We start from the raw sequence: 12262 nt of genomic DNA, 5'->3' as shown, positions 1-12262 counted from the left end.
ATCTAATCTTCCCCATTTGAAAGGCATTGACGGATGGCACATAGAGGCACACTCAGATGTTGGAGGTCAGATGATTATTATATGTTCTTCCAACCCTTGCTTTGTTCTCATCTTCATTGGATCTGACTGCAGAATTTAGAGGGGAGCAATATTACTAGGTTTCATAGATCTGCTTAATAGAAAATAAACTCTTAGTTGAGAGCATTAAGATTTGTGAAGAACTACATTATGGATTTCCATTGTGACCGACATCATTGTTAAATATCTGAACTCTCATTTGTTTGGTTACCCTTGAATCTGTACATGCTTTTCAGATGCTTGAAAACCACATAAACTAATCCATATAATCATGTTACATATCTTTCTCATAATATTGCAGAAGTTTATAGTCTTACTGGAAATACAAACAAATTAAAAGGCCATTATCATGCATTATTCAACATAACAAATCCTACCACTGGCTGAATCAATTAGCCATTAACCTTCTTACAGAACCATGTGTCAGAAATCAATTTCATAAGTGATATACTTTTGCAGTGGTAGTGCAAAATGGGATTTCTGTACAGCTCATGCCAGATAATAAGCCAAGTGTTGGGACGTTGCTAGATACTTCTGCAGGAAAAGCTATGCGTGAAAAAAATTCAAATTACCTATCATCATGCCATATGCTACAGCTTTTGCTTACATATTTAATTGCCTGACAGATTTATCCCGCTGAAATCATTTAATATGACTGAGCTGGATTGGATTTTATGTGTTAGCTATGACATACAGTGAAATAATCCATTGTTTGGTGTTTCTGCTTCTTAATTCGTACCCTCATTGCTATCTGATATATTTTGAATCTATACTTTTTAAAGAAACTGATCATTTCAAAAAGAGAAAAAGTAGCTAGTGGTACAAAGATTCAAGTCACATTAAAATAACCCTTTTCATCAGGGTAAGTGGAAAAGAAGGTAAGTTTAACTGATGTCAACTCCTGTTGATAGAATGAAATGCCATGAGCGAGAATCCTGAACATATTATGGATCTGTAGCAAAAGAAAACCTGGACCTGTTTTAAAAAATTCCAATTACATCCCTCTGAATGGTAAGGATGAATTCTCATGGTAAGGAAGGTTGATAAAGATAAAATATAATACCATCACAAGGGTTTATAAGATTTGAAAGGTTTACCTGTATTTGATGAAAAGTGTACTTTCTTCGATAGCACTAAGCATGCTTTTTCAGCCTTGAAGAGATGTGTGGGTTTCTGTAACATCCCAATAGGAAAAATAAGACTTGCGTGAACTAGGGGTTTAAGAGGATCAGAATTTCATTAAAAGGAGCTGATTGCATTTGGTCTGTCCATATCTCTATATAGTTTGTAGTACCCTTAGCAAAATAGAAACACATAAAATGAGTCTAGTGTATTTGATCTTATCTGAAAACAGTGAAGCTATTGTGTCTTTTTTTTTTTTAATTGTGTCTTTTCTTTTGGCCACACATTATACTTCACTGCCTCTGTGCACAAACTGTGCCCCTGTGGGGAGAGCAGAATGGAGTGAAAAGTCTAGGTCGTGAAGTGGCAGACTCAGGACAGAGGTACTGTAAGAAAAGATTCCAATATTTGATCTTCAGATCAGTATCTGGTTGTGGAAAAGTTGTGCAATAGAGGAAAAACCACCAGTAATTCTAGCCACTTAACTCAGTTATTTGTGTGTGTGTTTTCCTATATGTATTTCTGTGATTGCAAGCATAATGTCGTATGATTTGATTTCTGCTGTGACCCACTTATTGTGCATCATAGGAAGGGTGATAGTAACACAGGCATTGACACAGGAGTCATGGGCAGTAGTTGATCAGACTGGACACCAGCCATAAGCAGGCCCTCACCCAGACCCAGGCACACTGGCTAAATACTATTCTTACCCATTACTGCAGGGTTTGAAGACGGAAACGTTAATGATTGGATTAACTGCAGTTGCCTAGGCCTTGCCCCTACCGTTAGAAATTTAGGGTGCTGCTATGTTTTAACGTTACACTCATTCAGTGAACAAATTATGTTGAAGTTTTTATAAGAATTGGACTACAAACAGTTATAAATTTGATTTTTAGGTTGTGGCTGAAAAGAGCAAGTCTGAAATGCATCTAGAGTTCATGGGTGGCAGTTCAGGTTCCAGCTCTGCTTTACTGGTGACAAGATTCAGAATGAAGCATACCTGTCAACAAAGTATTTGAGGGAAGGCTGCTTGCTTTTTTTCCTTTCTGATGGACTTGGAGTCATATGAGACTCTGAGGATCTAGAACTCATTGTGCCCCAGGCTGGCTGTCGTTGAGGGATCTGATCCTTGTCTGCTGGGGGCTATGAGAGAGTGCAGAGAGCCAAGTGGATTCTTAAGGCTTGAAGAAAAGATTGGGTTGGCCAGAAATTTCTTTCGGGTTTTTCCTTTACATTGTATGGATGTAACTCCCTGAAAGTTAGATCGTGTCCAGTCCATCCTTTGTGCGGGGTGACTGTGTGGTGTGTGTCACAGGCCCAGAAGTAGGGTAATATGAGTGAAGCCTTCACCTTGGACACCAGAAAGCAATCAAGTAAATAATATTTTAATGCAGTATTCTTAAAAAATAATGTTACAAAATCCACAGCAGACAAAATGCCGAATTTAAAACTCAAACAGGTTGTTGCTAATTTGTTTTATGACCCTAAATTGTTGTGTCTGGGCCAAGCCAGCCGTTCTGGGTCTGTGTGGCCGGTCCTTTTGTCCCTTGTTGCATGGGTTCGTAAGGGCATCCTGTGGGCACAGATTGGGCAAAGTGGGTATTACGTGCAGTCATTTTTTGTTGTAGACTTACTAACTTTCCCACTTGGTTCGGAATAGATGAACACTTGCATGAGCTGTCTCCTCCCGTTTCACACTCTGAGGTGCTCAGCACGCCAGGCTGTGTGCGTGTTCATGCTTATTTGTCCATGGATGTGTTTGTGTGTTCACTTCCTGTTCTAGGTTTTGATTCTAGGACAGCTCTGGATGGTTATGTGGTGCTTGGTCAAATTTCAGTTAAGAGGACCCCCCGGCGTTGACTTCATTTAATTACCACTGGGAGGGTGGGCCCGTCCAGGCTGACTCCAGGGTGGTCCAGGGTGTCCCTTAGCCCATGGAGGGTGGTGCAGCCCACACTTCCTGCCAGTCAGAACTGACCTTGCAGTCCATCCAAGGAGCTCTTCTGGACTTCACAGTGAATGTGGGCACGCACTAGGGCAAGTGTTTTGAAGAGTCTCCATGGTCTTTCCTCCACACAGGGAGTCATGATTCCTGGCTCCCTGAATGGAGGAGGACACCTTTGTCTGGACCTCGTCTGCTCTGTTACCCAGTGTGGCTAAAAACTCTAGTTCCCATCTTTTCTTACCTGCACTGAAAGCAGCTCAGAAAAGCCAGAGCAAGGCTGTAGGGCCAGCCTCTGTCATCCCCAAGAGAACAGAGGATCCCGAGAAAAGAATTGTTAGGCATAATTTCCCTTCCTGATGCTGTCAACGGCCCCAGAACAGTCCCAGACACTTGCCCTGTGGATCAGGCCGGAAGTGACCGTGTGCCCGCGATGGATCCAGCCTGGAAGTGACCCTGTGCTGGCGATGGACCGAAATGTCCCTCTTCCTTTGCCTTCCTGGCTCCATGCAGCAGCGTTTCATCTGGTGGCATTTCTTCCGTCTGCTCATTCTGTTTGCATCCTTATTTCTGTCCTAAATTTAGCTTCCCTGGGCATTGGGCTTACATTTTTGACAGCGATTTAGGCTAATGAGCTGTGTGAAAAGACAGGTGCCTTACATAAATCTTAATGATTTCAGTGATTATAAACCACCTGGGCGCACAAAGATGATCTCTTTAAAATTGGTTATTGACAGGGTTCTTGGAGAAAAGCCTTTCTATCATGTCATACGGTTTGAGGTATTACCATCCTTTGTCTTGGGATAACAGATATGTGAATTTAATTCACAGCATTTTTTGCACTGGAGTGGGAACCCACAAAGAGAAAAAAGACTACAGATAAGATCCTTTTACAGAATCTTTAACAAAATAAGGGTTCTCATGAAAAACATTTTCTGAGAAAATCCTGACACCACATGTAAGTATGTATTGGTATGAGGGAATAATTTTTGTCCACCTTAAGTAAAAATAAAATCAGCTGCTCTATTATTAGTCATAAATGAAAAAATTAATGATATAATTTTTTTTACTTAAACATTGAAATTTTGGAAAAGAAATTTCAGTTAAGACAGAAACGTATCATCATGTGGGACTTCCCTGGTGGCTCAGTGGTTAAGACTCCACGCTTCCAATGCAGGGGGTGCAAGTGTGATCACTGGTCCAGGAACTGAAATTCCACATGCTCCGTCATCATGGCTAATTAATGAATGTGCTGTGCTCAGTCATCTCCGACTCTTCGACCCCATGGACTATAGCCCTCAAGGCTCCTCTGTCCGTGGGATTCTCCTGGCAAGAATACTGGAGTGGGTTGCTGTTTCTTCCTCCAGGGGAATCTTCTTGACTCAGGGATGGAACCTGAGTCTCCTGCATCTCCTGCCCTGGCAGGTGGATTCTTTACCACTGAGCCACCAATTAATAAATAAATAAAAATTCCAAAAAAAATAGAAATGTATCACTATGAAATACTGAACATATTCTTAAAGGTTTAACTTTAGGAATAGGGATTAATTCCTCTGTCATCAGGGAAATGTTGAGAAGCTTGAGTCTAGGATTCTCCATGGCTTTTAGGGTAAAGTCTACACTTCTGGGCAGGAGGTGCAAGATGCTGTGAGCTCTGCCCTCCCCTCTCTGGTTTCGTCACACTCACACTGACCTCATTCCTTCCCTGAGCAGCCCTGATCACCCTTCAGGTGCTTGCGTGTGTCCTGCTGCCATGGGACCTTTGCACCTTCTGCACCCACCCCAGGCCTGTCCTTCCCTTTATTTTTTACACTAAGTAGAGATCTCAGTCATAGCATCTCATCTTCAGAGGAGCTTGTCCTGAACTTCTTGACCAGATTAACCCACACTCCCTCCAGCCAACCATGCACACAGTACCCCCTTTCATGTTCCTCTCTTTCATAGTTCTTCTCAGAGCTGCACTTTCACAGTTTCCTTTAAGGTTTAATAATCTCTCTCAACCTTGTATGGCCTATGAATTGCTTCAGAGCTGGGACTTAAGCCAGGTTTTGCTTATCATGATATCCCTTCTGTCCACCCTGATGCCTTAATAAACATTTTGGAAGGAAGAGATGACACTCCATGTGAGATCAGTCCTTTTCAGTGGCTCTTTTATTGTTAATTTTTTTCCCACTTTCAGTTCAGTTCAGTCGCTCAGTCATGTCCGACTCTTTGTGACCCCATGAATCGCAGCACGCCAGACCTCCTTGTCCATCACCATCTCCCGGAGTTCACTCAGACTCACGTCCATCGAGTCCGTGATGCCATCCAGCCATCTCATCCTCAGTCGTCCCCTTCTCCTGCTGCCCCCAATCCCTCCCAGCATGAGTCTTTTCCAGTGAGTCAGCTCTTCGCATGAGGTGGCCAAAGTACTGGAGTTTCAGCTTCAGCATCATTCCTTCCAAAGAAATCCCAGGACTGATCTCCTTTAGAATGGATTGGTTGGATCTCCTTGCAGTCCAAGGGACTCACAAGAGTCTTCTCCAACACCACACTTAAAAAGCATCAATTCTTCGGCGCTCAGCCTTCTTCACAGTCCAACTCTCACATCCATACATGACCACAGGAAAAACCATAGCCTTGACTAGACGGACCTTAGTCGGCAAAGTAATATCTCTGCTTTTGAATATGCTATCTAGGTTGGTCATAACTTTTCTTCCAAGGAGGAAGCGTCTTTTAATTTCATGGCTGCAGTCACCATCTGCAGTGATTTTGGAGCCCCCCAAAATAAAGTCTGACACTGTTTCTACTGTTTCCCCATCTATTTCCCACAAAGTGATGGGACCGGATGCCATGATCTTCGTTTTCTGAATGTTGAGCTTTAAGCCAACTTTTTCACTCTCCTCTTTCACTTTCATCAAGAGGCTTTTTAGTTCCTCTTCACTTTCTGCCATAAGGGTGGTGTCATCTGCATATCTGAGGTTATTGATATTTCTCCCGGCAATCTTGATTCCAGCTTGTGTTTCTTCCAGTCCAGCGTTTCTCATGATGTACTCTGCATAGAAGTTAAATAAGCAGGGTGACAATATACAGTCTTGACGTACTCCTTTTCCTATTTGGAACCAGTCTGTTGTTCCATGTCCAGTTCTAACTGTTGCTTCCTGACCTGCATACAGATTTCTCAAGAGGCAGGTTAGGCTCTTGTGAATTTGGTTATTGGTCCTAAAAGGATAACAGATTTTAATAGCAAAAATAAAATATGGCAAAGGAAGAGACCTAGGTAAGAATACATATTAAAGTTGAGATTCCAAATTTGGGTTCCAGATTTTCAACAAATGGCTCTTTTGTTTGACATAAATAAATTTTTTTTATTAACAAAATTTTTAAGCTCTTTTATTTTTGTTTATTTATTTTTGGCTGTGTGGGGTTGTCTTTGCTCCTCGAGGGCTTTCTCTACTTGCAGCAAATGGGGACTACTATAGTTGTGTGCGCAGGCTTCTCACTGCAGTGACTTCTGTCTTTCGGAGCAAGTGAAGCCAGGTGTGGTTACCTTCCCTAAGGTGCGTGGGCTCAGTAGTCATAGCTCATGGGGTTTTGTTGCCCCGCGGCATTGTGGGATCTTTCCTGACCAGAGATCAGACGCGTGTACCTTGCATTGACGGGAGGCTTCTTAACCACTAGACCACTGGGGATACGAAGAATGGACTCACTGGAAAAGACTCTGATGTGGGGAAAGACTAAGGGCAGGAGGAGAAGGGATGACAAAGGATGAGATGGTTGGATGGCATCACTGACTCAGTGAATGTGAGTTTGAGCAAATTTGGGGAGATGGTGAAGATGGGGAAGCCTGGCATGCTGCAGTCCATGGGGTCGCAAAGAGCTGGGCATGAATTAGAGACTGAACAGCCACAGCCTGCTAGGGATGCCCAAGAAATTTTGTTTACAGCCCTTGCTGTATTTTGGATAGAAGTTTTGTGTTTTGATAAGTAGACAGTGTTGCAGAGAATCTCTTTTGAGATTAGCGACTTAGCCACCACCAAACAACAGCAACAATATTGATGATTAAACTTTGAAAACAAGACAAAACAACTTACTGAATCCCAGAAAGTGTAAAGGAGAATTTATCCTGAACATTGTCTGAATGTTGTTCAGTCAGTAAGTCGTTTCCAACTCTTTGTGATCCCGTGAACTGCAGCATGCCAGGCTTCCCTGTCCTTCACTATCTTCTGGAATTTGCTCAAACTCACGTCCACTGAGTCATTAGGCCATCCAGCCATCTCATCCTCTGTCGTCCCCTTCTCCTCCTGCCTTCAATCTTTCCCAGCATCAGGGCCTTTTCCAATGAGCTGGTTCTTTGAATCAGGTGGATAAAGTATTGGAGCTTCAGCCTCAGCATCAGTCCTTCCAATGAATATTCAGGGTTGATTTCCTTTAGGATGGGCTGATCTCCTTGCAATCCAAGGGACTCTCAAAGAGCCGTCTCCAGCACCACAATTCAAAAGCATCAGTTCTTCAGCGCTCAGCTTTCTTTATATGACTGCCCTTGATTTTGGTCATTAAATAAGAAATGGTTGACTTTCCATACTCACGGTGGCCCTTGAATGTGACCTGTGCTTCTTATGGGCGTCAGTGATGTTTCAGATTTCAGCTGAGCTCCACATATACAGTCCTTCGTGTTGATGTATGGCAGAAACCATCACAATATTGTAAAGTGAAAAGTGAAAGCATTAGTCGCTCAGTCATATCCAACTCTTTGCAACCCCATGGACTGACTGTAACTGCCTGCCAGGTTCCTCTGTCCATGGAATTCTCCAGGCAAGAATACTGGAGTGGGTAGCCATTCCCTTCTCCAGGGGATATTCCTGAACCAGAGATTTGAACCTGGGTCTCCTGCACTGCAGGCAGACTCTTTACCATCTGAGCCACCAGGGAAGCCCCATGTAATTATCCTCCAATTAAAAATAAAATAAAAGATGGAAAAAAAGCATCTCATTCAATAAATTCTCTTTGATGATGGCTCTGTTCTTATAAAAACCTTTGGATGTGACAGTCTGGCCATCAGTACTCTTTGCTGAATTCCCTCTCTCAGCACTCTTGCAGGGAAGGTAATTGCACTTGCCATTATCTTATACGTGAATGGATTAAATAACCTACTAGTGCTTAGGAATGCCCAGAGCAGGGGTCAGAAGTCACAGTTCAGAAATCTCTGTCCATGCCCTGGCTTACCTAATTTTACCCACATTTATCTGCTAATTTCCAGAACCAGTCAGGAAGCCTTCATTTTCAGGCTGGAAAATAGGCTAGGCATTCAGATGCGACACTGCCGACAGCCAACATAATTTATTTCCAGGCTTGTGAACAAATCAGCCCTTCTTTAATCTCCATGCATCTCTATTACCATTGTTCCAGGACCACTATATTAAAGTTCAACGCAGGAGGAAGAAGTCAAGCTGGGAAATCCTGATTCTGCAATTTAAGCTTTGCCTTCGGCACGAGAGCGCTGCTGTTTTGCCTACCCCATCTCACACATAACTCCTTTCACTTTATGAATCTGTGTGTAGATGTGAAAAGAATATGTTGTACCACCGGTATCCTTTCTAGGTCACACGCATGTCAGTCCTGCCCTGATGTTAGCAGCGGAATCAGCTGTGGAGTGCTCACCAATGAGGTGACTTTCTTTTTAGGTTTGTAACCTGCCCATGGCTTTCAATAGGACAGCTGCCTCATTTCTGATGTCTGTGCCCCAGGCTTGTTGAGGCCAAACAGCAAATGAAATCTAAAATAGGGCTCCCTAATTCTCATAAAACTGCATAGATGATTCAGAGAGCAAAGCATAATGGTTCACATTTATGAAAGTGGGATTTAATAGGAAAGTGGCGTATTAGGTTCTTTGGTGAAATGACCTTTCATTTCACAGAAAAAGAGAGTGAAGTGGATAGCGTGTATCATATAGCCTCTAAGCATTTAAAAGTAAAAGAAAAAGTTGTTTGGAAAGTAAAATGGTTTTGAGTATGTGATTCATCCTTTTGTATTGGAATATAAGAGGCGGTGCTTGCAACAGTGAATTTATATCAGAATCAGGCAGGCTTTTAATTTATATGTGCATTAGTGAAGTATCTACATTGTACACAGGGTATAGGGCTGGCATGGGGCAAAATTTCGGATAGATGGATAGATAGATAGTAGGTAGGTAGATGATAGGAAATAGATGCAGATAGATAATAGGTAATAGGTAGATAATAGGTGACATATAATAGATCATAATAGACACACAGATAATTATGTGTATGTATTTGATACATCTTTTATTCTCAATTTAAGGGTATCCTCTTTTGATCTTCCTATTTGCTCTACAGGTATCCAATTTTCTATTGTTCTGAATTTGGGCCAGCAGTTGAGGACCTTGCCAGCCAGTTCTCATGTGATAAACATAAAAGCTGTTCTCTTCCATCACAAGGACAGATTAGCCAAATCTGCAGAAAGTAAAGGTGATGCCAAGGAAGTTGCGGATGTGCTGAGAACAAAGATTTGATGATTTACACCTGTCTTTCATATTGTCTCACCTCGAGCTGAATCATCCGGACTCGTCAGTTTGGGGTGTTGCCCTGTCACGAGGGACTCCCCTGGGTCCTTCACAGTGAGGAGTATGCTGATATAGTAGGGAAGGTTCAGGACTTCCCTGCTGGTCCTGTGGTTAAGACTTCACGTTCTGATGCATGGGGTGCGGTTTCAATCCCTGGTCAGGGAGCTAAAATCCAATATGCCTCACCACCAAAAAAAAAAAAAATCAAAAAACCCAAAACCATGAAACAGAAGCAGTATTGTGACAAATTCAATGGAGACTTTAAAAAAATGGTCCACATTAAAAAGAAATCTAAAAAAGAAAACATTTGAGGAAGATGCACAGAAGCAGGTAGTAAGGGTTTGGAAAAATAGGTAAAGTCCTGGTATGAATTGTCTGCCGAGGTGGCAGCTGGGAAACAGGGACAGAGAGCATTGGGGACGAAGAGGCTCAGGTATGAGGGACCAACTGATTAGAAAATGTACAAGGAGGCAATGAATCTGAGAAGAGAAGAACTTAGGATAAGTGCAGAAAGCTTTTCTTAAAAGGAGAAATTCTAAAAGGCAAGGCAGCTTGCATGATTACACTATTGCTATTATTATTATTGTGGCTGCATCGCTATTAACTCTGCTCCTGTGAACACTGACACCAGAATTAACATCGAGCACTAATGAATTAGAGCTGAATTCCCACTCAAGGCTCATCAGCTCTATGCTGCTAGTAATCATGCCACTTCTTACCAGCTTCTGCTTCCAAGAGACCTAGAGGGGCCAAGGAAACTCTGGGACTGAATTATTTTAATCAAATGACAGGTTAAAGAGGAAGACAAATATGGTGTATTAACAAATGCATATGGAATCTAGAAAGATGGTACTGGATGATTGGAGGGCAGCGGTGGAGACGCAGACAGAGATCAGGCTTGTGGACCCAGAGGGGAAGGAGAGTGTGGGACAGTTGAGAATAAAGCATAGAAACATATACAGGTGAAACAGCTAGCACGTGGGAATTTGCTGTGTGACATAGGGAGCTCCACCCAGTGCTCCGTGACATCCTAGAGGGGTGGGATGGGGTGGGTGGGAGCGGGGAGGAGGCTTCAGGAGGAGGGGACACATGTATATCTGTGTCTGACTCATGTTGATGGCAGCAATTATCCTCCAATTTAAAAATGCATAAACACATGATCATATACATAAATACATGTTAATATAAAAGAGCAAAAGATGCCTGTGTGCTGTAAACCTGGATGCAGACGCTTACTAACATGAGTGGGTCTCCAGTGGAGCCCACCTCTCTGGTTTCCTTACTGCCGCTCCACCCTTACGGCCTCCCACATGGGGCAGGGTGTCTCCTCTCGGGTCCTGGTGGCCTGGGTGAGGCTCACACCTCGTATAGGGGCTGATAGGCAGCTTGGAGAAATGCTACGGTACCCCATTGGTCCCCCAGCCTCAGATAGTGAGGGTCTCTTTCCCATTAAGTGTGTGTCTTGTGTTGTTTTTTTTTTTGGGGGGGGGATGTTTTTTTTCTAAAATGTGACAGGGGTCCCAGGCTTGCACTGAGAGAGAAAGGCTCTCTATCACACTAGTCTTTGCGTCAGGAAATAAAATGTTCACTGACTGGCGTTTGACTTTTAGAAATTTGCTCTACCTTCTCCAGTTTCCTCTTCTCTATCTGTAAACTGGATGGTGGCTCATAGTCTTACAAGGAAATTTGTAAACAGACTCTTCGTTTAGCCAGAAGACTTGGTGAGTGGGGCGGGGAGGATTCTAGTGAATTAAATTTTGGGGTTAACGTAGAGCTAACAAGAGTCTCCCTTTATTTGAGTTCCAGGCAAAAACCTTTCTCCAGTGTTTCATTGTACATTCCTTTACCTTATAGAACATCTGTGCTGTGCAAAGTTGCTTCAGTTGTGTCTGACTCTTTGCAACTCCATGGACCATAGCCCACCAGGTTCCTCTCCATGGGATTCTCCAGGCAAGAACTGGAGTGGTTTGCTGTGCCCTTCTCCAGGAGATCTTCCCCACCCAGGGACTGAACCCGTATCTCTTGCATCTCCTTCATTGTCAGGCAGCTTCTTTACCCCTAGTGCCACCTGGGAGTGGGCTTACAGATATTGTGTGTGCACACGTAATCAGTCGCTTCAGTCATGTCCGACTCTGCGATCCCATGGACTGCAGCCTTCCAAGCTCCTCTGTCCGTGGGATTCTCCAGGTGAGAACACCAGAGTAGGTTGTCATTTCCTTCTTCAGGTTGCCATTTCCTTCAAGTACAATTAAATCCTGGTTGAATGAATAAAAATCTTATTCACATAGAAAGCACAGATAATTGGGCTGAAATGTGATCTGTTGAGAACTTCCTCTTATAAGTGAGCAGTGATGAGACTTGCAGGGTGGGATGGGGAACATATGGAGTTGCTTTGCGTCATGAGGAAGATGGAATAGACCAGATATTCACAATAGTGGAGCTGAGATCTCTAAGTACAGGGAGTCAAATGGAAGAAAGAGCAGAAAGGTTATATCAGTCAAGATTACATTTGTCTGCAAGATGATAGAAAATCCAAAATAATTACAGCTTAGATGGGG

The 12262-nt window shown here is 42.9% G+C and overlaps 1 protein-coding gene across 1 annotated transcript in view; it reads left to right on the top strand.

Annotated features, from left to right (window-relative positions):
• MTUS2 (microtubule associated scaffold protein 2) overlaps window positions 1-12262 on the top strand; it is a 259084-nt gene that overhangs the window by 58224 nt on the left and 188598 nt on the right. The window lies entirely within an intron of this gene.

Source organism: Capricornis sumatraensis, chromosome 12 (assembly GCF_032405125.1).
Source record: "Capricornis sumatraensis isolate serow.1 chromosome 12, serow.2, whole genome shotgun sequence".
Classification (NCBI taxonomy): domain Eukaryota; kingdom Metazoa; phylum Chordata; class Mammalia; order Artiodactyla; family Bovidae; genus Capricornis; species Capricornis sumatraensis.
The sequence above is the reverse complement of the archived record's forward strand: the minus strand, read 5'-3'. Positions and strand labels throughout refer to the sequence as shown.